We start from the raw sequence: 24,213 nt of genomic DNA on the forward strand, positions 1-24,213 counted from the left end.
ATTGGTTGTTTTATACTTTTTTTAGTATATATTTTAATCCCTATAGAACTCAGTGCAACTTTTCTACCATTCAAAAAATGATAATGAACTACTGTTTTTCTAAATTTTGTTCCTCCACTTTCCAGAGCAACACCAGGTAACTTCCACTAGTATGAAACAAACATAAGTTGTAGCAGGGGCCAAGCCTAATCTAATGAAATATATGTTTCTTCCTACATTATTTGCCTCTTCTCCAACACCCTATTTCCCAAATATTGGTGTTTGATCATGAGCTCCTAATCCCTGGACTAGTGGAAACCTGATAGAAGTACTGAACATATTCACTGGGAAAAGACCTCACTCTCTTATCCCTCAGTACAAGTGACTCATTAATTAAGAGTAGGATTAAAAGCTATGTTCATTTTCCCTGAAGAAAACAGCATGTAACTAGTAGTATATGTGTTACTGCTTGTGACAAAATAGGAAAAAAATTGTGAAAAAGTTCTTTTTTGCTCCGTTATGGAAAAAAAAGTAAAGTTACTCACCTCAGTGCAGTAACTGTTGTTCTTTGAGATGGAGTCCCTGTGGATGCTCCACTATAGGTTTTGGGCTTGCTCCGGCACTGCAGAACGGAGATTTTTCTGGAAGCAGTACCCAGCTGCACTACGCATGTGCCTCGGCATCTCATGGCGTTCACTCTCTTTTGCCTGAGTGCGCGATCCAGCCCCCGCCAGTTCCTCAAGGCCACCTCAGAATCTATAAGACACAAGAAGAGAACAGACCCCGAAGCGGGGAGGAGGGCAGATACTGGAGCACCCATGGAGACACCATCTCGAAGAGTAGCAGTACTCGCCAAGCCAGAAGGAGGGAAAAAACAGAGTCCCTATTTATCTCCTGTAGAGAGCACTTCTGATGTCACTGCAGAATCCAAATGCCTCCTCAGAAGTATGCCATGATGTTTAATGAAAGTGTCCTGTAAGGACCACGTGGCCGCTCTGCATATATCTTTCAAGGGGACGCCCTTGAGAAACGGCTACTTTGATGGCCTAGCTCTTATAGAATGGGCCCGAGGTTGAATTGGGAGTGGAATGTGCTTAGAAGTATAGGCCTCTGTTACACAGGTGGTTATGAGCTTGGGAATTCGTTGGGAGGATATAGGTTGTCCTTTAGATCTCTCAGCTAGGGACACAATTAAACGACTGGTCTGTCTGAAAGGCTTGGTGGGGTCTATGTAAAGAGCCAGGGCCCTTCGAACATCGAGCATGTGGAGAGTTGTTTCTCGTGGGGAGGCATGAGGTTTCTGATGAGAAACGATCTGCGTGATGACACGCGATGGAGGAAGGGGAACCATTGCTGATGCGCCCATGCTGGGGCTATCAATATGATCCTGGCTCCATTTTACTTTACTTTCTGCAGAACTTTGGGGATGAGGACTGTAGGAGGAAAGGCATATAGGAGAGGTCTGTTCCAGTTGGTAAGGAATACATCTCCTAGGGAGCCTGGACCAAAGCCCGCCCTGGAACAATATTTGTGGCACTTTCTGTTGCAACAAATCGTGAAGAGGTCTATTAACGGAATTCCCTATGCTTGAAAAAGGATGTGGAGAACAGTGTCATGTAGTTCCCACTGGTGCTCCATGGCAAAGTGTCTGCTGAGAAAGTCTGCGGTGACATTCGTAGTTCCAGGTAAGTAGGATGCCACAGGTGTTATTCCGTGGCAAATGCACCAATTCCCAAATCAGATTGATTCCATGCAGAAGGAGAGGGATCAAGCTCCGCCCTAGTGGTTCACATAATACATGGCCGTGACACTGTCTGTGAGGATTCACACCGTCGTATCTTGAATATGTTCGTGGAAGTGTTTGCAAGCTCTGAAAATTACTCGTAGCTCTAGAAGGTTTATATGGAGTTGAGTCTCTGGTGCTGACTATCGGCCTTGTGGCGAGATCATACCCATATGTGCTCCCCAACCTAGAAGGGAGGCATCAGCTGTGATATGGTGCTGGGGTTGCTATTGACAAAACAGTACCCCAGAAAGAAGGTTCTTGCAACTTGTCCACCAGAGAAGTGATTGAAGGGCGGACTGTGCTGGAGTTACCGATCTGTGAAGATCGTGTCTGGTTCCATTATACATTAGTGTCAGCCAATGCTGAAGGGCACAGAAGTGTAGCCTAGTGTAACATACCATATAAGTGGTGGCGGCCATGTGACCATGAATCTCAGGCAAGTGATGAGCTGGACATTGGGGCTGCCTTGGATGATCTGAATGAGTTCTTGGATAGCTTTGAATCTCTGCAGAGGTGAGTATGCCCTGGATGTCGTTGAATCCAGCCAAGCTCTCTATGAATTCCAGTTCTTGAGTCGGATGCAAAATGGACTTTTGTTCATTGACGAGAAGTCCGAGGGCGTGAAAGGACTGTCTGGTGATGCGAATCATATCGAGTATTTTGACAGCAGTGTGGTCCTTGAGTAAACACTCGTCCAGGTATGGGAATATAATCACTCCTCATCGACGGAGATAGGCTGCAACTACCGCCAGGATTTTTGAGAATACTCTGGGGGCGGGCGAGAGGCCAAATGGCAGGATGTTGTACTGGTAATGGTCCATGCCGACAACAAATCGTAGGAATCTTCTGTGTGCCGGATAGATTGAAACATGAAAGTAGGCATCCTGGAGGTCGAGGGCCACAAACCAGTCGTCGCGATCTAACGTGGGAATTATAGCAGCTAGTGTGATCATCCTGAATCGTTGTTTTTGTAGGAATTTTGTTCAAGTAGCAGAGGTCTAGTATCGGTTGCCATCCTCCTGACTTTTCTGAGTGCAGAAATAGTGAGAGTAAAACCCCTTGCCCTCGAATTCGCTCGGGACTGGTTCTGTTGCCCCTAGTGAGAGCAGATGGTTGACCTCGATGCGTAGCAGAGCCTCTGAGATGGGTCCTTGAAAAGGGACGGGGTGGGAGGGGTGGTGGGAGGAATGGCAATGAAGGGGATGGTGTAACCTGATTGAACAATTTCCATCACCCATTTGTCCATAGTGATTTTGGCCCATAGATGGTAAAATGGTTTCAGATGTTGGTGGAAAATTAGGGTGTGGTGATCGTTGCTGCTGTAGAAAACTGTTTGCATGCCCCCAACCAAGGGGGCCCCTGACCTGCTGTTTGTTATTTGATGGGGTCTGCATACGGTTGCCTATGTTTCAATGTCGTTAAGGTCTTTGCCGCAAGCACTGGTGGTCAAAATTTCTTTGTTGTTACTACCACCACTGCTGTCTAACATACGGGTAATCATATCTTCGCTGGTATGGAGTGTATCGTCGCCTTCTAAACAGAGGGGTATACATACCCAATGTCCTAAGAGTTTTGTGGGAGTCTTTTGAGGAGTGCAATACGCTGTCGGTCTTCTCAGCTTTTCTCTGTCAAATGGCAAATCCTCAACCTTATTTTGTAGTTCTTTGGGGACTCCCACTGCCTGAAGGTAAGATGCCCTGCACATGATCACCGCAGTGGCAGTAGAACGGGCCACTGTATCTGCCACATCCATGGCTATCTGGAGGGCTGCTCTAGCTGACGTATAGTCCTCCTGAAACACAGATTTTAAAATGGGCCTTTTAGAGTCCGGTAAATGGTCCATCAATGGAGTCAACTTAGAGAATGTGTCGAAGACATGGTTGGATAGGTGTGCTGTTTAATTGGCAATTCTGAGCATTAGTGTTGCCGACGTGTATACTTTTCTACCCAGCAAGTCTAACCTTTTCGTATCTCTGTCTGATGCTGCCTGTTTATATTATGGAGTCTTGAACCTGTGGAGGGTCATGTCCACAACTAAGTAGTTGGGCTGGGGATGGGTGAACAGGAATTCTGTTCCTTTTGGGAGGACGAAGTATTTTCTATCAGCTTTCTTGTTAGTTGGTGGTGCGAATGCCCGCGTTTGCCAAATTTCCTCAGCAACCTGTAGGATGGCCTCATCCAAAGGAATTGCCAGTCTTGATCTGTGCTGCAGTTGGAGATTTTTGAAAAGACAATGTTGCTTGTCTTTCACTTCCTCCAATGGTATTTCCTGGCTGATAGCAAAAACTTTTTAAAAGCTCCTGAAGGTCATCTGTTGAAGGTCATCTGGTGGAGATACGTCCCCAGGGATAACAGCTTCATCTGGGGAAGAAGAGTCAACAGGAGACACCTCTGGTGGCCGCTGCTCAAGATGGATATACTCCGGTTCCGAGGGAAGTTGAGGTGGAGATGTAGTTTGCCCTGTTGGAGTAGGGGGAGCCGGAGTTGGCGAGCACCTGAAGGATGCACAGTCACAGCAAGATCGCCTGTGAGACCTGGATCTGTAATGATATGAATATCTGCTGCGAGAGTCATGATGGTGAAGGTCATCACGGTGGTAGAGTCTGTCCAATGGTGAGCGTATTTCAGAATAAGCAGGTTAGGTATACTGCCAATGATGAATGTGCGGATAGTGCGGAGAGCGAGAGCGGATGTAAGAAGCTCTGGAGGAAGCAGGAGAGATGGAGCGATGGCGATGTCTCCCGTGGTCAGGGTATGATGCAAGAAAAGGAGATGGTAATCATTATGCAGAATACGAAGACCTATGATGGCTACCGGGATAAGATGGAGAATGCGGTGCCAGTGGAGAAGGAGATGGTGCCGGTGAAAAAACTAGTGAACGGGAGCAGCTTCAGAGTTGTCGGTTCTGGGGTCTCGGCGCCTCCCGTGGATGGATGCGGTGCTGCACTCAGCGGTGCTGCATGGTTTTTAGGTGCCATAGCGCCAATCAGTGCCGATGTCGTCTCTATCAGTGCTGATGATGCTCTTGGTGCCGGTTTGGTCACCGGTGTGGGAGGCTTGGGTGCAGGCGGAGCCAATGCAACCCTCAGTGCCGCAGATGGTGCCATTTCTCCCAATTTCGTCAGCTTCAGTACCGCAGGTAATTTTTAATACGATTTCACTGTGCCGGAAGTGCTAGGCCTGTCTCCAGAGCTGACTATGCTGTGCGAGACAGCAGGAAAAGATCTGGTTGGTGACACCCGAGATCTCTTGAGCAAAGCTTCTGAGGGAGACGAAGCCCTGCGCTTTGAGCGCTGATCCTCTGAGGCAGAAGCAGGGTGCGGCAGTTGAAGTGCTTTATTGAATAATATCATTCACAGCCGCATCTCCCTGTCCCTTCTGGCCCTTGTAGTGAGCTTAGTACAGTGTAGGCACTTCTGGGGGACATGGGCCTCTCCTAGGCATCTGATACAGGAGGAATGGCTATCCAGGCGACGACGGCATAATGATTATTTTGGTCTTTTAGAGTTTTCTTATTTCTCCTTTGTTTCTTCCTTTTTTAAAAAAATAAATAAAGAGAACGGGTTGTATATTATTAATATAACTATGTATAAACGTTGGGGGGGTAGAGTCAAACTCTAAGGTATCTAACTATATATATATTATTCTAAAAAAAATTTAAGAGAAAAAATGAACGGGAGGGATAATAACTATATTACAAAGAGGAAAGAACTATGCAGAAGATAATCTCACAACAAGGCGTGTTGAAGAAGAGCGCAGTTCCCTCCATCTGCAGCTTGAGGCAGTTGAGAGGAACTGGTGGGGGCCAGACCACACACTCAGGCAAAAAAGCGCGAATGCCACAGCGTATGCACAGTCCGGCTGGGTACTGCCTCCAGAAAAATCTCCGTTCTGCAGTGCCAGGGCAAGCCCAGCACCTACAATGGAGCACCCACGGGGACATCCTCAAAGAAGAACTTCAATTTCAAAACATTTTTAAATAATTTTCACTCTGACAAAATATATTAAACAGTGCAATAGCTTGCTGAAAGATAAAGAGCATAACTGAGGTCTTCAAAAATCAAGCATAAACCAACATCTTTGCAACACAAATGTGGAAATGTAAATGGTTGGAACCGAGTACAAACTTAATACACTTACATGAGAAAAAATCCAGCACTTGACATTTTACTCCTGAAAATGATTCACTGTACTATTTTTTAATTAAAATCAATGTTTCTGTAACTTTCTGACACTTAGTTAAGCAAATATTTAGCAAAATTTCTTATACAGATTTAAGACCAATGTCTGTACTCATTTCTTGGTCACTGGGAATATTCATAGCCTCATACAACTGCTGACAAATGACTTATGCTATAAATGGTCTTTGAATAAAATCTTAAAAGCTCATTTTCAATAGGTTTACACTTTTTTAAGTTATCAGAACAATCACAGTTAACGCATTCAACTTTTTAAAGTAACATTTTTGAGGAAAAGCCATTCAAAAAAGCAACAGGCAAGTCATCAGAAATAAACAGAGCAAAAACACTCTAAGAAACCAAATTCAAATCTATTTTCAAGAGAAACTTTAGCTTTTGCCGTAGGAGATGTTTGAACCTCCTATCCCTTTAACTGTAGGGGCTACTTAAGAAATTCTATGTCAGCAATCAGGACCAGCACTGAAGCACAACTATAGTCGTCCACTTTCAAAATTCTTGAAAACCCATTTAAGGATATCACTAGGGGGTAAATTAAAGCCGTATGCATTAAGAAGCTAATAATTTGAAAAATGTACAGGGGCATTGAACCCTGAAGTTATCACACATTGCAATGACTATAAAAGTGTTTTGTGTAGTTTAGTTAAAGTAACTAAATATGGTAAAAAAGAATGCTACCCTTAAAAACGTACAAGAAATAACCTACTATATAATGTACCCATTTTATTTATATTTGAAATATAACAAAAACTTTGTGGCTGAAGCATGACAAATTCATTATCATAGGCACCTTTTTATTTCTTATATAGGTTTCAGTATTATAGGTGAAACTGGTCCCCATTATAATTCCTACTCTAGTTAAAATTGTCTGACTCCCCATTAGAAGACTCTTTTTGTTGCTTGTACTTCAGCCATACTTTATCAGTTTGTATTGAAGTTTTCCCAATCAGGCATCTACCTTGAGCTAAATTCTTTTGGAAAAGCTTCAACGAAAATGGTTCAGCTGTTTCCAAGAATGAAAAAGTGACATTTTCCCCCTGCCCTACAGCTATTTCACTGGGAATCTAGTTCCACCATAGTTTGGAACAAGAAATCTGAAGTTGGTATTCTAGTGTCAAAGATGGGCCTTTTTTCCATTATTGTGAAAATATGCCCAAATTTGGCCAAGAAATCTACCTCTGAAAGTTCAATCTGCGCAAGCTCAGTAGATACTTCTTACAAGTCTGACAGTTAAAATTCTCTGTAGAATGCTCTGTAATAAGCGTACTTAAGCCAAAGCTACAGGGAATTAAGCAAAAGTTCTTTCTGAAACTGATGCTCTCAACAGCTGATGGGCCATAAACAGTATCTTCGGTTTCAGGGGGGTAGCCGAGTTATTTTGTACAGGATAAACTTAAAACACAAGAAATAGTATGGTAGCATTTTAAAGTCTAAAAAAAACATGTAGATGGTATAATGAACTTTCCTGGGTACCGCCCACTTCTTCAGATATGAAGAAGTGGGCAGTGCCCACGAAAGTATCTTGGGTGTTCTTCGGGTTCCTGCTGCAAGCATCTCAATCATGTAGAAGGAAAAAAAAAAAAGAGGAAGCAGCCAGGCTGTAACGGACTGCAGAGGGGCAAGGAATGGAAATGGCAGGAGCAGAGGAGTGATGTGAAGGCAAATTCATTAACATTTATAAAGTACTCATACTGTGATAAGTGCCAAAGAAACACCCACTAGGCAATTAATAATTTTGTATTCTATTTTGGGTTGGCTGGCATGCGTCAAGCCATGGGATTACACATTGCACATGGAAGATAAAAATAAATATTGAAGACCTACTGAATGATGAAGAGATACCATGCAAGCAAATTGTATGTGATCATGTGATTAACAACTATCAAAATGCACTGGCAAGATGGAGCCAAATTAAAGATTCTTAGAGCAGCCTTAATTCTGACATTTCTTAACTCCACAATGATTGATTTTAGAACCTGAATTTTTTTTTATTTCATATCCTACATATAGAATATGCCTACAATGACATTTACTGCACAGTTATTAAACTTTGTCAGTTTTAAATTAAACAAACTAAAAAGACACATGTGTAAGATCAGGATTAGGCTAAACATGAGCATGAGTTGGAATGCTGGCCAATGAGGAAGAGAAAAGAACAACAAATGTACTTCACACTGCCAAAGTGAGAATGCTCTGGGGGATGTTAGATAAGATGAGAGGTTGACAGGTTAAGCAATGCAACAGTAAGAGCCATGATGCAGTTAACCCTCTGCGAAGGTTCCCCACACCCTCACAGGATATCACCTGGGATATGGTAACCACTGAGCCCGCCTGATCTGCCAGTCCGGGCTCCCTTTTTACCCTGTAATGCTGTGACATGTTGCTAAGTTCTCCAAGCTTGCTCTTTCAGCCCTTATATGGGAAGGTACAGCAGCAGCACCTCCCAGTTCCTAGGGCATGCAACTCCCCTGGAGAAAAACCCAAAATGATACCATCTTCTGCTTCATAAAGAACTGAGCAGCATAAGCTCATGAAATTCACCTCCTCCCTCAATGTGGAGGAAGATATGCAACAGATTTTTGTTCCCAGTTATGAATTCCACACACTGGTTTTAGAAAAAATAAAAGCAAGTTTATTAAGTAGAAAAGACAGAATTGAAGTGATTATGAGGAATAGCAAACAGATCAAAGTAGATTACCTAGCCAAAAAAACCAAAATGCAATCTAAGTTTAGTATACTAAAGAAAATGGTTACAAGTAGCAAATTCTTACCTTAAATTTTGTTTTAGAAAGACTGCAGAGATTCATAAGGTCCAAATATTCCTTTCAGAGGCTAGAAAACCCTGTGGTCCGAGTTCACCCCTTCCTCCTCTAGTTCAATTTTTTGTTTCTCATAGAATCATAAAATACTAGAACTAGAAGGGACCTCTAGAGGTCATCAAGTCTAGTCTTCTGCCCTCAGGCAGGACCCAGTATAGTCTTGACCATCCCTGATACTTTCAGCTGTTTTCTTTTTTGGGTGGGGAGTCAGTGAAGAACAAAGCATTATGATGTCAATCCCCTGCCTTAAATAGCTTTAGCATATATCAGGAACTTTGATTCCCAGGCCCGGTTAGTGCAAAAACACTAGTATTATAATGGAGTCCAGTACCAGGTGACATGGTAACATGACTCTGTAGGGCCAGAGTCAGGCTTCCCAAAAGGTTCCTCTGGGCGAATGTAATAGTTCCAGGCAGCGAGAGGCCATGCTGATTCACTACAAGCAGCAGAAGTCTGGGGCAGTTTATAGAGGCTACACCCTTTTTCAGATAGGACAACAAACAAACAATTGAGCAGTACTTTCCATGAGCTGAGCAGCAGTTTATGAGCCCAGGCCCTGGGCCAGGGCAGGGCAGCAAACAAGCATATAAGCAGTTTAAAGCCCAGGCCTGTCTGCAGGTGGCACAGTGGTCGGGTCTTCTTGTAGGCAGACAGCTGACAGGTGCAGAGGTTTTCTCCCTACAGGGAGAAACTGCCACCCAAGGGGAGGGCTTGCAGAGGGAATGCAGGCACACTTGCTCCACTGCATCCAAGCCCAGGGCCCTAACAGTGGCAGTGTAAGCTGGCATGGGTTGCCAGGGATCCTAGACGCAATACGCCACCCAGGTCATAGGTCAGCAGGGATCCTGGCTGCAACATGTCACCCAGCTGACTTCCATTTCCTCTGCCCACCTTTGGTTGGCTACCCCTGGGCTCCTACCTGGCTCCACCTCGGCTTCGCAGGGTCCACCAGGGACGAAGGTGCTGGCAGCATGTCCATGGGCTCCAAGTCTGGCTCAGGAAAGGGTTCAGGTGGTCCAGCCCATTCTTCAGGGTCTGGCAATGGTCCTGGAGGTCCTGGCAAATCATTGGGCTCTGGCAGTGGTCTCTGCGGCCTTGCTCAGTCTTCGGGGCCTGGTAGTGGCCGTGGCAGCCTGGGCCAGTCCTATGGGCCTAGCAGTGGCCCTGGAGGCCTAACCCAGTCCTCCCTCTGAGGGCAGCACAGTGGGGCCTTCCTCCTAGGGAGATTGGGCAAAGCCTCCAGCCTGCTTGGCAGCTGGGCTCCAACTAAGCTTGGAGCTCTTCCTTTTATACTTCCAGCCCTGCCTTTCTGCTTCTTCTGGAGGGGACCAGCTCTGGCACCACCCACCAAGGGGTCTCCAAGAGAGTTTCCTCTTCCAGGTCAGTGAGAGACCACGATGACTCGCTACCAGGAGATTACCATATTCTAAGACATTCTGTTCTCTCTAACCATCCTTCCCAGACAGCCATCTAGACTGACTGCATTCAATCTAATGGGCGTTCCCCAGGTGTAAACATATTTGTAATAGAAGCATAGGCAATATTCCCAAATAGGATATATACAAACAGGATAATCATATTTAGTAAATCATAACCTTTTCAGCAATCTCACATGCCTTAACCTACAAAATAAATTATAGTTATGCCATGATGATATAATAAAATATCTATAGAGAATATGGGAGGAGAGTGTCATCCGCTGCCCCCCACTGAAAAGCTAAGCATATTCACTGAATTGGATGGGTCACGTGAAACAACAAGATCTGGGATACAGTGCACAGAGAATAGAAGAGTGAGTAGTAATGGAACAAAGACCACAAAGAACTCCTCCACTACTCAAAAAAGTGGTTTGAGATGCTGAAGGAAAATATGAAGAAGATGGGTATTAGCTTGTAAGATATACTCGGCAAGAATACTTGGAGACAAAAACCACTAAAGACGCTGACCCCAATTGACTGGACAAAGGAAAAACAAGCAAGAAATAGCCTCATTAAACCTAACTGGTCTGCATACTGGCATGCTGGCAACATTAATGTACACAAGAAATGTGGGCATAGAACAAACTCACTCCCAAGTTCCCAGCTCTGTGATGCTTGAATTAGTTTGAAACCCTTGTGGTTAGGGGGCTATAACGCCACATCATTATTAAAAATACTTTCCACTGTATTTCCCCTGCTCCATTAATGAAATATATTTTGTCTTGAAATCCTCTGTTAAAATAGTTTCTGCACATCACAGACTTCAAGCCCTTTATTTTTTTTAAAGAGAACATGAGTGTGTCAACATTGTTTTGCAAAGCTTCACCATTCAGAAGAGTGTCAGTATTTTTCGAGCATGACATCTGCAATAAAAATACTTGATAATCTGTGTAACTTCATACATAGCTACATATTATTAAATTCATTTGTTTTTATAGAATTATTACATCCCTCAAACATGGCATATCCTGTCTACAAAGCATTTCAAAATACAAATGTTCTAAATTAGCATTCTGTAAACTGCCAAAAAGATTTAAAAATGGTAAAAATATCACTCCATCAGGAATACTTCTGGATAATCTTCTGGGGAGACTGGTTTTAGTACCAATCTAAATAAATTTTTTCCACAAGAAAGTATTACATTCAATCTCTCAAAACAACTCTCAGCTTTTTTTTTTAAAACCTGCCCCATACCTCAGCTGCCAACCACACTGTGTTTTTACATGTGTGCGCACATTTCCTTTTACACTTTGTGATCTGTGCAAGTCTTCAAATAAAGCCAGAACAAGCTAGTACCAAATCAGGCAGAAGGAAAGAAATGAGTCCCAAGCAAATATTCACAAGGATCCAAATCACGGTAATCTGATCCCAGGGAGCTGTAAAGCCTATCAGGTCTTTTGTTTCTTTAGACTCACTGCATAACAATAAGACTTTGCTTAGTAGTTAGGAGGGGGCAAAGGACCATGGCTGACACTGCATTGCTCACCTCTGTCTAATACATTGTATTTCCATAGTAAGAGGAGGCCTGCCAAGAAAGAATATGGTGACAATGAATGTACAGGTAGCTTTAAAAAGGTTTTAACGGGATAACTTATCTGTAATAAGTTTTGTAGACCGCATCTTTGCATTTTCTTACTGCTCCATGCATTGCTAATCAGTGATCCACTGGAAACTTCAGAACCTACTGAAAAGCCTGGCAGGGTATTTGGCTTTCAATTCTTCTACTCTGTTTATTCCCAATACAAGTATATTCATCAGGCTTAGAAACAACTCTTGAACAAGGGCAGCCACTCAGCAATGAAATGTAAATTACTGACATGTGCTAAAACCTAGACTTGCCACTGCTAATGAGCACATTCAAGGAAAAATATTCACTAGATTACTGCAATCTTTTCACTTAACCCTGTATGTACTGAAAGTCACAATTCAGTGACAATTAAAGGACCTATCTGCTAAACAGTAACAGAGCTGCTATCCAGAAGTCTTTTGCTACCTACTAATTCTGACCTAAAAGTTAAGAAAATTATTTGGCATTTCACACATTTATTTAATCAATCAGAAATGTGTACACAATTATACCAACCACACTGGCATCCTCATAAAACTTAATCAGATTGACTAAAACGTTATTGCTTCAGAAATGTAGCTGGTAAATTCAAAAAAATTAAGTGTCAAATTTCAGATAATTGAATACAACTAACTCTCTTGTCAGCAAATATTCACCAAGGTAGGAAGTTAGCCCGAAGAATAAATTCCCCTCCATCATTTCATACAAACCAGTTTCCACCACCACAATCCTTGCGACATTTCCCTACCTTAATATAGTTTGGAAAAAATATCTCCTAGGTTTAAGGGACCCAAAAAAAAGTACTTTTTCTTAATTAATATGGTGCTTCATGATACCACTATAGATAAAACCTAAGTAGAACACCGCATTTTCAAAGGTTTTGTAATTCTGATACACAACATTGTGAGGAACAACTAAGGGTTACTTAGTTTTTGGGAAAAGGAGTCATGTAAAACTCTGGCAAAGGAGGATTTTTTGTTAGTGAACACTGGATTCGTTGGTGTAGTACATTTTTTTTTTTTTTTTTTTTTGCAAACACATCTAAATGTTGGTGACATTTATGTCCCTTGATTAAAGGCACAAGAATCCTGAATTATCCTAACAATAACTGCTATTTGACGGGACATGTCAATTTCCAGATCTATACTCTGTTTAACCAAAGAAATTTGAGCAACTGTATCTCTTCATCCCATGCATTCTCTGTTGTTAATTTTAACATGCCTCATATCTAGATATGCAGAGCCAAGTCCCACAAAACCTTTGTTGTTTCAGGGGCCACAGAGGCATCTGTACTGAGAACAGCAGAATTAACAAGGGCTGCCTGCGGCTGGTTTGCTTTCAACTACAGGCAACAGTTTTTTGGATGCTCATAAGACTTATATTAGTAACACCTTTTGGGCTCCTCACCCCTTTCAGAAGGTTTGAGAGAGGAAACACCAGGCGAGGAAGGACTTTGGAGACGTGAGAACCTACCTTTCCAGCTCTCTTCCTCTTTCCTCCAGTGGTAAAAAAGGGACACTTCTTCACACAAGGTTCACACCCTCTTTCTGTGAGGGTATGTCTACACAGCAAAGTTATTTTGAAATAGCTGTTATTTCGAAATAACTTTACTAGTGTCTACACAGCCAAACCGCTATTTCGAAATTAATTCAAAATAGTGGAGGGCTTATTTTGAATTTGGTAAACCTCATTCCATGAGGAATAATGCCAAATTCGAAATAGCTATTTGGAAATAAGTGCTGCATAGACACTTATATCAAAATAGGGGGCCTCCAGCATTCCCAGGGTGCCCTGGTGGCCACTCGAGCCTCAAACAAGAACACTCCTCTCCCTCCTCCATCCCTGGAGCCCTTAAAGGGGTTGACTCTGGCCACAGTGCCTATCCCAGCTCCAAGCCTGCCAGTCTTGAGCCAGCAATCACTGCCCCTGACCCAATAGCCCCAAAACATAAGCCAGGAAGCTACTTGCAGCCAGCCCTCCACCGCTCCCCAAGAGCAGTCTGCCAGCTCCCAGGACCCTGACAGGGCCTGGTCCACGAGGCCGGGTCAGGGTGCTGGATAGTGTCTGGGCAGGGTGCTGATGGGGATATGGCCAGGGGGCAGGAGCAGGGTGCTGGTGGGGTCCAGACCCCAACAGCACCCTACTCGTCCCCCTGGCCAGATTTCCACTGCATCCTGCTCAAGTCCCCACCAGCACCCTGCCCCCTGGCCTGGCCTGGCTCCCACCAGCACACTGCTCTCTGGCCAGACCCCCACCAGCACCCTGTTCCTGCTCTCTGGCCAGACCCCACCAGCACCCTGCCCAGACATCATACCCTGCTCCTTGCCCCCTGGCCAGACCTCACCATCATCCTGCACCTGCTCCCTGGCATACCCCCACCAGCACCCTGCCACTGCCTCATGGCCAGACACCCACCAGCACCCTGCTCCTTGCCCTCTGGCCAGAACCCATCCAGCACCCTGGTCCTGCCCCCTCCCTCCTGACCAGACACCTACCCCTGTACCCTATTTTCCACCCAGATTCTGCACCCCCATCCCTATCCCACTCACTGACAGCCCTGTCCCGCATACTGGATCTCTCATTTTTGGCCCCACCTCAGTGTAGAGGGGCCCACAAATTCCACTAACCCTGGAACCCTAGAAGAGTTAATCTGGCCTGAACCTCAGTCCTACCTACCCTCCCCTGCATGGGGCTGGAGTGCCAGGGGAGTGAGGTGTCTCACAGACACATCGGTGAGGATTGGGGGGGGGGGGGGGGGGGGGAGTTTGGAGGAGTTGTTTTTTTGCATTTCACTTGTGTGGACCCTGACTGATTTTCCTGCAGATCAGTGACCTCTGACCCAAAACAGGTTCCCTGCCCCTCTCATAAATAAAGACAATGCTGAAACATTATGTGTTTGACATAATATTTTAATTAAAAATGAAGCCTGGCCAACAAGCCCGCAATTGGGGCCAAGCCTCCATCTGGCCACAGCATCATAACACTCCTGTACCCGTCCAGACCCCAACTCGGATCCTATCATACACCAGAACCCCCTGTACTGAGCTTTTCACATCCCCAAACTCCTGCATCCCCACATCCCAAGTCTTCTGCCACAACACTCCTTCACTATCCACACACTGAAAATCTGTGTCCTGAGCCCATCATACTCCCAGCCTCCCTTGTAAAGCAGAATAGCAGAATAATGTAACAACTCCACAGTTGTATAACAAATATGTAACAATCCAACTGCTAAGTATTGTAACCCAGTGAATGCAGATGTAATATCCAATGTGAGCTTCTAATGTATCACCTTGTACAGTGCATGTAAATGATATAGGACTGAAATATCTGAATGAATATACATCCACTCATTATGTTTATAAATGTAAAACCCATGTGAAACCAGTATATATGTAAACATGCCATATTTCAAAATGGAGTCCAAAACTCCATCTTAAGTTGAGAATTCTACTGACATCCATTTTAGTTCAAGATCTTGTCACGTACTAAAGCTACCTGTGTACAAAGCTGTTAGGATTTAAAATTCAAAGCTAGTATACCTGTTGAAATTTGAATAATCTATAAATATTCATAAGCATCTTATGTCAGCCAATGATTTTAAATCATGCTGTTAAGCATCTTTTCTAAGCCAATCAGATCATACCACGGAACCTAATGAATATGCATGAACCTAGACTATTTAAGTCTCTGCCGCGCAGCAGTTGCTGTCGCGTCGGGTCTTCGTCGGGTTCGTCGGTTCCGTCGGGATAGGCTTAGCTTAGGTTGAGAGAGAGAGAAAGAGAGCATGCAAGTGGTCCTGTAAAGTTATTCTTCTAGAGAAGCTAGCGGAAGGCTATGCTCCCTCTATTTTATATAATCTAGCATTTTCTTGAGTCAGGCTGGCGGAAGGTCAGACCTCCTCAAATAGGTTAGTTAGGTTAGTTAGTTTAGTATTTCAGGGTATGTCTACACTACCCCGCTAGTTCGAACTAGCTCGGCGCTGCGGGGACCAACCCGGTAGCACCCCAGGTGCTCTACCCCAGGTGTCCACAAGTCAGCCGCTGCTGAAACTGATCAGCGGCTGATTCCAGGAAGCCCAGGGCAGAGAAACTCTGCCTCGGGCTTCCTGTAGTCAGCCGCTGGTCAGTTTCAGCAGCGGCTGAATCTGGATGCCAATTCCAACTTAAGTACAAATTCAGCTTAAGAAGAAACCTACAGTCCCTATCTTGTACGTAACCCGGGGACTGCCTGTACAATCAAAAGGTATGAATATGCACCAGTCATTGTAGCTTAAATAGATCCCATGGGCTTAGAGAAAAACAAGTTTATTAACCACAGAGAGATAGATTGTAAATTATTATAAGTGGTACAGGCACAGATATTCAGAACTGGTTACAAAAATAAAGAAAGAAAAAATTACAATTTAATTCCTAAACTTTATCATGCTAAGATGTGTCTGAAGCAATAAGATTTCTCCTACCCAAAAGCTACAGCAGTGTGTGCTAACTGGAAAGTTTTTTCAGTTAGGACCACTTCTCCCAGCTCAAATTTTCTGTTGGAGAAGAGCTGATGTCACTGTCCCTTTTTTATAGCCTCCTCCAAGTGCTTAAAAAATCCTTGCTGTGTCATGGGGATAAAGCAGTGTTTACAAGTATCAGGGATAGCCATGAGAGGGTACGCCTAGACCCTAAAATTAAAATAAGATATGCAATTTGCACTAATCAAATTGCCTATCTTATTTCGATTTTATTTCAAAATAGTCTATTTTGAAATTTGGCATGTCTATGCAGTGCCAAATTTCAAAATAAAGCACTATTTCGAGTCATCCCTTATTCCTTGTGGAACAAGGTTTACAGGGATGCCAAAATAGCACGTCCATTATTTTGAAAATTATTTCAAAATAGCAGGCACATTCGTTGGATGTGGGCAGGGCCAGATTAAGGCATGGTCTAGCCGGGCAGCTGACCGGGGTGCCAACCTATGGGGGGGTGCCTGATAGCAGCTGTAAGGGGTGCGCAGCATCCCTTATAGATGCCATCAGGCACCACGCACCCGGCTCCCAGATAGCATGCTGCAGCAGCTCCCAGAATCCACCCTGCAGCGGCTACCCGGGGCAGGGGCCGCATTAACCCCCGCAGTGCCGGCCAGCAGCGCCCTTCCTCCCGCGGCCGCAGGGCCCTGCACAGCAAGGCTCGGCCCACCCCAGGTGGCCCCGGGCTGCGCACCAGCAGTGGTAGCCGGGCTGGGCTGGGTACATGCGTCCTGCCGCTGCCAGCTCCGCACACTCTCCCCCACGTACTGGCGTGGGGCCGCGCATACGCCCTCTCCCAACCTGGGGTGCAATTAACCTGTCTGCCCGAGGTGCCGGAATGGCTCGGTCCGGTCCGGGATATGGGGTAGCTATTTGAGGATACCTCCAGTATCCTGAAATAGCCTTGCAGTCTCGATGTACCTAGAGTCTAATTTTAAAAACAACAAGAAGACCTCTAGCACCTTAGCTTTCATGGGCAAAACTCACTTTCTCTAAGGTACCACAGAACTACTCCATGGTATATATGTTTCAGTAACAACTTTTCATGTGAATCTTAAGTCTCTTGTTTACAACTCCTTTACTGGTGAATGGTCCAATGATGGTCACTTAACACCTGGATGCTTTGATGCTACTGAAGAGTAGGGGTGGGCATTTCCCAGACAAACAACTTGCATCAGTAACAAACTTACAGCAAAATCTCATATAACTTCATATACAATAGTGAATATATTTTGACAGAACAATAATGCTCAATAGAGTGCAACCTTCTAACTAGTATCTCATAAGGCATACTTTGTACAACACAACAGTCCTGTAACAGTGGTGAATATGGCTTTTGGGATGCTATTTTGTGATTATTGTTGTTCAACCTCTGAATTCAAAGATGGCCATAACATCACTGACTAGTTTGGTTTCTGTGTATATGTGAGTGGCTGATCAGGCCAATTTGAACTTTGGACTGCCTATTGCACACTAAACAAAAGAAATTCTGCTATTGGTTGATTAACAACAGACATGCTGGTGTTGTGAGATTATCACTGCTGATGTTTCTGCTCTTCCTCAGCAGTTCTCTGCTCACAGACTGTAGTTCCAGTATGGATGAGACTTCACCAGATAGACATCTTCACAAATCTCTGGGTTTACACTGAAATGCCTCAAGGATAACCGGTCTCCCTGAGAGTTTTCCCTCCTGTAACTCACACTTAAAAAGATTTTTTTTTTTTGGCAGTCACGCATCAGATATTTTTGTGACATAACCTGCCCACTCATCTGTAATTTCATCAATAGAGTTGTGTGCAGAGCTTGACAAACGGTGGCGAAAGCCACTCACTAGCCCTGTACTGCGTATGCACAATAGCCGCACTGTGCATGCAAGCGCTGCCGGTAAACGGTGCGCGCGGCTGAAATCTATTCGCCAAAGGCGAGTAGATTCTATAGTTTGTCAAGCCCTGGTTATGTGGGTGCTTACGATATCTGCCCATATGAGAACCTCGGTATCCTGAATTTTGTCCCATCATCTTACCCTCATCTGTTTCCTCAGACAGTCCATATGAAAGTGATTCACCTTCATAATGTGGTATTTGTACACTCAGGATTTCACATGCCTACATCACAGCTGGCAAAACAATGGCTGTGTAGGCATTCAGTTTTGCTTGTTCATTGATACATCAGCACTACTGCACATTTGCACATAATCTGCCAAAGGTTACACTTGTTTTGACAATGTTAATGTTGGTTTCGTCATCGACGTGACCTGCATGTAACAATGTGCTACCAAGGGATATGAAAGCATCCACTACCTAGAAGGTCTGGCCATTCATTGTGATACCAGGCTCTACATTAGGCTATTCTGGTGCAGCTGGTACATCACTTCCGTCTTCTTGATGTTTATTATGAGACCAAAACTGTCACAAGCTGAAGAGAAATAGTCCATACTCTTCTGTTTGTCACACTCATAGTTGGCATTCAGGAAACGAGTCAAATATTTCTTGTGGCAAAGCAAGCAGATTGCTTCTGTTTTAATTCACAGGAAACAGCGTTTTTTCTGGATTTTTCTACTTGATCTCCAAATTTCAAAAAAATCAATTATCTGTTCAGCTCTAGCCTAATATTAGCAGCATTTTGATACTAAATCACCCGATGGGCAAAGGGGACTAACACTATTTATTCTGTCCCCTGGCAAGCTATTATCCTAAAATTAGGGCAATATTATATACCAGCGTTTCCCAAACTATGGGAAAAAATGCTGGGCCTCAGCGTGCCTAGTGGCTGCCGGCCCTTACGCCAATTCGACCCATTCGGTCGAATCGGGCCCCACGCCCCTGCACCCGGAAGTGCCAGCGAGTTAAGAGCCAGGGCCCTGCTCCACCACTATGTGGAGCTGGGTCTCTCCCCTGCTCTGCCTGGAGCGGGCCCTGGATACTCCCCACTCCGCCAGCCACCCCACCCCCCCCAGAGCGTCCCCCTCGGCCCCACACTGTCCCTGTTGTGTGCAGCCCCGCCCGCCCGCCTGCCTGCCTGGCGCGTGGCATTGCACATGGGCAGGGAGGCTGCCCGGGCGTGACATGACGTCACGGCCCGGGGTTTTGAAACCCACGGGAGGCACATTGTGGGGCCTGGCTGGCTCCGGGTTTGGCCTCCGGGGCCTGAGTGCGGACTCCGCCCCCGCAACGTGGAAGGAGAAGGTAGGGAACCAGCTCATGCGGCAGTGGAGGCGAGGAGAGGTGTGGGGGGGAGGGGGGGAAGGAGAAGGGGCTTGGGCAGGGGAGGGAAAGGCACCAAGGGACAGGAGTGCAGGAGAGACAAATGGCAGGGGGCCAAGTGCAGACCATGAGGGAAAGGGCAGGAGAGGAGGTGTCAGTGGGAGGGTGCACAGGGTGATGCTGGGAGAGGAGAGTCGAGGGAAAGGGCATTGGGGGCTGGAGGGGGAGGTGCTGGGAGAAGGCTTGAAAGAAGGGGTGGGCATGAGGAAGGTGGGTATTAGGGAAAAAGAGGGCAAAAGGGAGGCACCAGGAGGGTGCAGGGCTAAGGGAAGGTGCAGGTGCCAGGGGATTCTGGGGTGAGGAGGAGGGGAAAGCTGGCCACCGAAAGCAGAACTGGATGGGGGAATCAGGGCAGGCTGGGGAGATTGAGGGGCTGGTGGAAGCAGGGCTGCCGGGGGGGGGTGAGGTTGGGGGCAGGGAGCTGGCTGGAGAAGATGTGGGCGGGGTGGGGGAAGGAGGGCTGGACGCAGGCAGCGGGGCTGGGCAAGGGAGATTGAGAGGAGAAGTGGGGGAGAACTGGCTGCCCGGGAGGGGTTTGGGGGAAGTGGGGCTGGCCAGAGGAGTAGCAAGGAGAGCAGAGGGGAGGAATGAATCGGCCTGCAGGGAGTGGGACTGACCCAACCCCGTTCTTCCCCTCCCTCCCCCCAAAGCACAAGTTAGTCCAGCACAGGATTCTACTGTCCCCCCCCCCCCCCACACACACACACACACACACCCTCTCGAGTAGTTGCGAACTATCTGGCTGGTAGACACACTCATGCAGCCTGAGCACATTTACCAGCCAGGCAGTTCAAAACTACAAACTGATACATCAAGTAATAATACAACTTACCTCCTGAGAAAATACCAGACATGTTATATGTCTGGTATTTTCTCAGTTTGTTTTTCATGTGTTTATATTTTGGGGCTGCAAAAAGCAGAACTGAAAAAAAAGGGTTCCAACTAAAGTAAAAAGTTTGGGAAACCCTGGTCTAACCAGCTTTCTGTCTTACAGCCCATTTATCCAATCCATATTCCTTAACTTGCTGGCAAGAATATTGCGGGTGACCATACCAAAAGCTTTGCTAAAGTGGCACTGGGAGATTTGGGAGGACCAGAAACAACTTATTTGAATATTCATTATTTGGTTAATGAATATGCAAATATGCAAATGAACATTACTGGTCCTCCAAAAGTTCGTGAATGTATTTATTGGTCCCTGTGTCAAAAAGTTTGGGACCCCTGTTATATACCAATGGAACAGTTCTGAAGCCATCAGTGAATCCTGATGGCCTCCCCAACAACACTAAAAATCAGGGGGAATAACCTGTAGATTTTTGCCCCCCACAAAAAGTATTTCCTAGAGCTCTAAAAATTCCTTTTCTGACTGGGGCAGAAACAAAGTAGATAATTCTCTATCAGTGCAGATATGGTTACCTAATTTTTCTTAGTGCAAATAGGACTTCCTCCTTACATTTGCTTCTTTGTCACTATTCTCTTGTAGGGCCTAACACAAGAGTTACCAACAATCTCGTGCTATAATGGAATGACCCATATTTAAATAAAAATTTGCCTGTGTTATACTCACTCCACGTGGAACACCTTTTATCCAATATTTCTAAGGCCCTGTGAAACAACTACACAAAGGTGACATGTAGGAGCAGCAGTTCATGATGTGGAGGGACAGTTTTATACTTCACAAATGACCCTCCTAATATCATTCCCAACTAGTTTAGAGAGCAGTCTGGCACTTCAGAACTAGAATGCCAGTCACTCAGAAGTTCTGATTGCTGACGTAAAAGAGATGGCCCACTATCGTATGCTTCTCTCAGCGCATGGTACCAGATAAGAAAAATAAACCAAACTGTCAGCCATGACTGGTCTCAGCTTATCCCTCAGGGAGACTTTCCAGATAAGTCTACCCTCCTCCCCAGTGTCTCCCCTTCTCATTTGGGTTACTCCTTTTCAGCCATGTGTCCAATTGGAATATGCTCTGCAATGCAGACGGGGCGGGACCACATATACCCAATACTGTCCTTTAATCCCATCTGGTAGTGTGGGGTTTGTATACAGGCAGTCCCCGGGTTACGTACAAGATAGGGACTGTAGGTTTGTTCTTAAGTTGAATCTGTATGTAAGTCGGAACTGGCGTCCAGATTCAGCCGCTGCTGAAACTGATCAGTTTCAACAGCGGCTGAATCTGGACTCCAGTTCTGACTTACATACAGATTCAACTTAAGAACCCCAGGCATCCCCAAGTCAGCTGCTGCTGAAACTGATCAGCGGCTGACTCCAGGAAGCCCGGGGCAGGGGCTTCCTGTAGTCAGCCACTGGTCAGTTTCAGCAGCGGCTGACTTGGGGACGCCTGGGGCAGAGCAGCTGGGGTGCTGCTGGGTTGGTTCAGTAGCGCCCAGAGCGGCGCTACGGGACCAACCGGCAGCGCCCCAGCTGCTGTACCACAGGCGTCCGGAGCAAAGCTGCGGATCACGGGGGCAGCGGGACAGCCCAGACGCGCCGTGGCTGTCCTGCTGCCCTCAGGCTCCATGGCTTTGCTCTGCTTTGCTCCCCGTCCCCCTGGTCTGCGGACCAGGGGACGGGGAGCAAAGCAGAGCAAAGCCGCGGAGCACGTGGGCAGCGGACAGCCCAGACGCGTCTGGGCTGTCCGCTGCCCGCGTGTTCCGCAGCTTTGCTTCCTCTCCCTGGTCTGCTGGAGACCAGGGAGAGGGAGGGCCCCGTTCGTAACTGCAGATCCGACATAAGTCGGATCCACGTAACTCGGGGACTGCCTGTATTTATTTATGACTATTTCCCCAGTTTGTCAAGATGTACAAGCTTAAAACTTCAAGTTCATGAGTAATGTTACTGACTTTAACCGGACTGCTCAGGTGAGTGAAGCTAAGCAGGTAAATGTTGGTAGCATTGGAGCCTTCATTAAAGAAGCACAATAGTAAATAATCAAAAAGTTAGACAACCATTTTTGAATACCAAAAGAAACACACAAAAGCAATACAGACACTCAAAACACATAAATGCATCTATTTCACAATACTGGTAATAGAATCAAAAGTGACATTTTTGTGTTTGTCTTTTCTTCTCTTCTTTATACTTCTCTTCCCCTTTTTTGTGCTATCTCTGATCCCTTAGCATACCCTGTCCTCTTCCTTTTCCCTTCCTCCCCCTGTTTCCTGGTTGTTTCCCTTCTCTCTCAATCTTCTCTTAATTGCTGGCATGTGGCACTCACTTCATAGCTGAGAATCAATTCAGTCCTTCCCCTCCTTTGCTTAACCACATGTGTAGGCACACCAAAAAAGTAGAATTAACAACATCCTTTTATCAGACTTACTTTGCCTGTTCTGCTCTGGAATGGCACACAGAGACTCTCGGCATGCCAAGCCAAAAAGCTTTTCATGCCACCTTCTGTCATCAATGTTGGCAGTTGTTGACTTTAATGGCAGCCTCTTGAAACACTAAAGGAATCTGGCACGGGTATGAATCTTTTGTGTATCGGATTATTTACTGGCTCTAGTCAAACTTTTAGGACCAATTTCATACTAGCATTCATGTGTCATGATTCTGTTACATAAGTAATATGACAGTTCTAATAGGTGTTAGTGTAACACATAGGGTCCTGATGAGTACAGTACGCTCATGTACTGTACCATAAATAAAATTACATAACTGTCAGCAAGAATAAGATAGCAATAACTAAACCATATACAGTACACTACCCAGAATTATGGGTCGCTATTACAAAGCCATTATTTCAATCTATATTACAATAGCACCTTCAAGTTATCTCACAATAAGCAGATATACATAGCAACACTGTAAAATTCCCTTCTCTGAAGAGACCATAAAAATCTATATGCACATTTTCTACATTTCATGAAAAAATTCCAATACATTTCTCTTCATAAGCATTGTGAATTTCAGGGGTGTCCTCTGAAATTCAAGTTGCATTAGCTGTCCAGTTATAAATGCCTATAATGAAACTAAATGCAGGACAATGTAGCACTTTAATGAAACTGACCGCCAGTTCTGACTTACACACAGATTCAACTTAAGAACCCCAAACGTCCCCAAGTCAGCTGCTGCTGAAACTGATCAGCGGCTGATTCCAGGAAGCCCGGGGCAGAGCAACTCTGCCTCGGGCTTCCTGTAGTCAGCGCTCGTCAGTTTCAGCAGCGGCTGACTTGGGGACGCCTGGGGCAGAGGAGCTGGGGTGCTGCCGCTCCTCGGCACTACTGGACCAACCCAGCAGCACCCGAGCTGCTCTGCCCCAGGCGTCCCCAAGTCAGCCGCTGCTAAAACTGACCAGCAGCGGCTGAATCAGGACGCCTGGGGCAGAGCAGCTGGGGTGCTGCCGGGTTGGTCCAGTAGTGCCCAGAGCGGCGCTGCGGGACCAACCGGCAGCGCCTGAGCTGCTCTGCCCCAGGGTCCACAACAAAAGCCTGGTCTTCTGGGGGGGGCGGCTGCAGCTTTGCTCCCGGTGCCCTTGGTCTGCTGGGGACTGTCTCCAGCAGACCAGGGACACCGGGAGCAAAGCCGCAGCCGCGGCAGGGTCCCGCGCCTCTGAGGCTTTGCCAGAGCAAAGCCTCAGAAGCACGAGAACCCGCCGCGGCTGCAGCTTTGC

The 24,213-nt window shown here is 45.7% G+C and overlaps 1 protein-coding gene across 3 annotated transcripts in view; it reads right to left on the bottom strand.

Moving 5' to 3' along the window:
- PCCA (propionyl-CoA carboxylase subunit alpha) overlaps positions 1–24,213 on the bottom strand; it is a 475,238-nt gene that overhangs the window by 348,712 nt on the left and 102,313 nt on the right. Inside the window, exon 1 of one of the 3 annotated variants that reach the window (XM_075918752.2) lies at positions 525–738. The exons of the other annotated variants lie outside the window; for them this stretch is intronic. The gene's annotated coding sequence lies outside the window, so the exon portion shown is untranslated. Of the gene's footprint in view, positions 1–524; positions 739–24,213 lie in introns of those variants that run through there. 3 annotated transcript variants of the gene reach the window in all.

This window comes from Pelodiscus sinensis, chromosome 1 (genome assembly GCF_052426305.1).
Source record: "Pelodiscus sinensis isolate ZL-2025 chromosome 1, ASM5242630v1, whole genome shotgun sequence".
Lineage (NCBI taxonomy): Eukaryota > Metazoa > Chordata > Testudines > Trionychidae > Pelodiscus > Pelodiscus sinensis.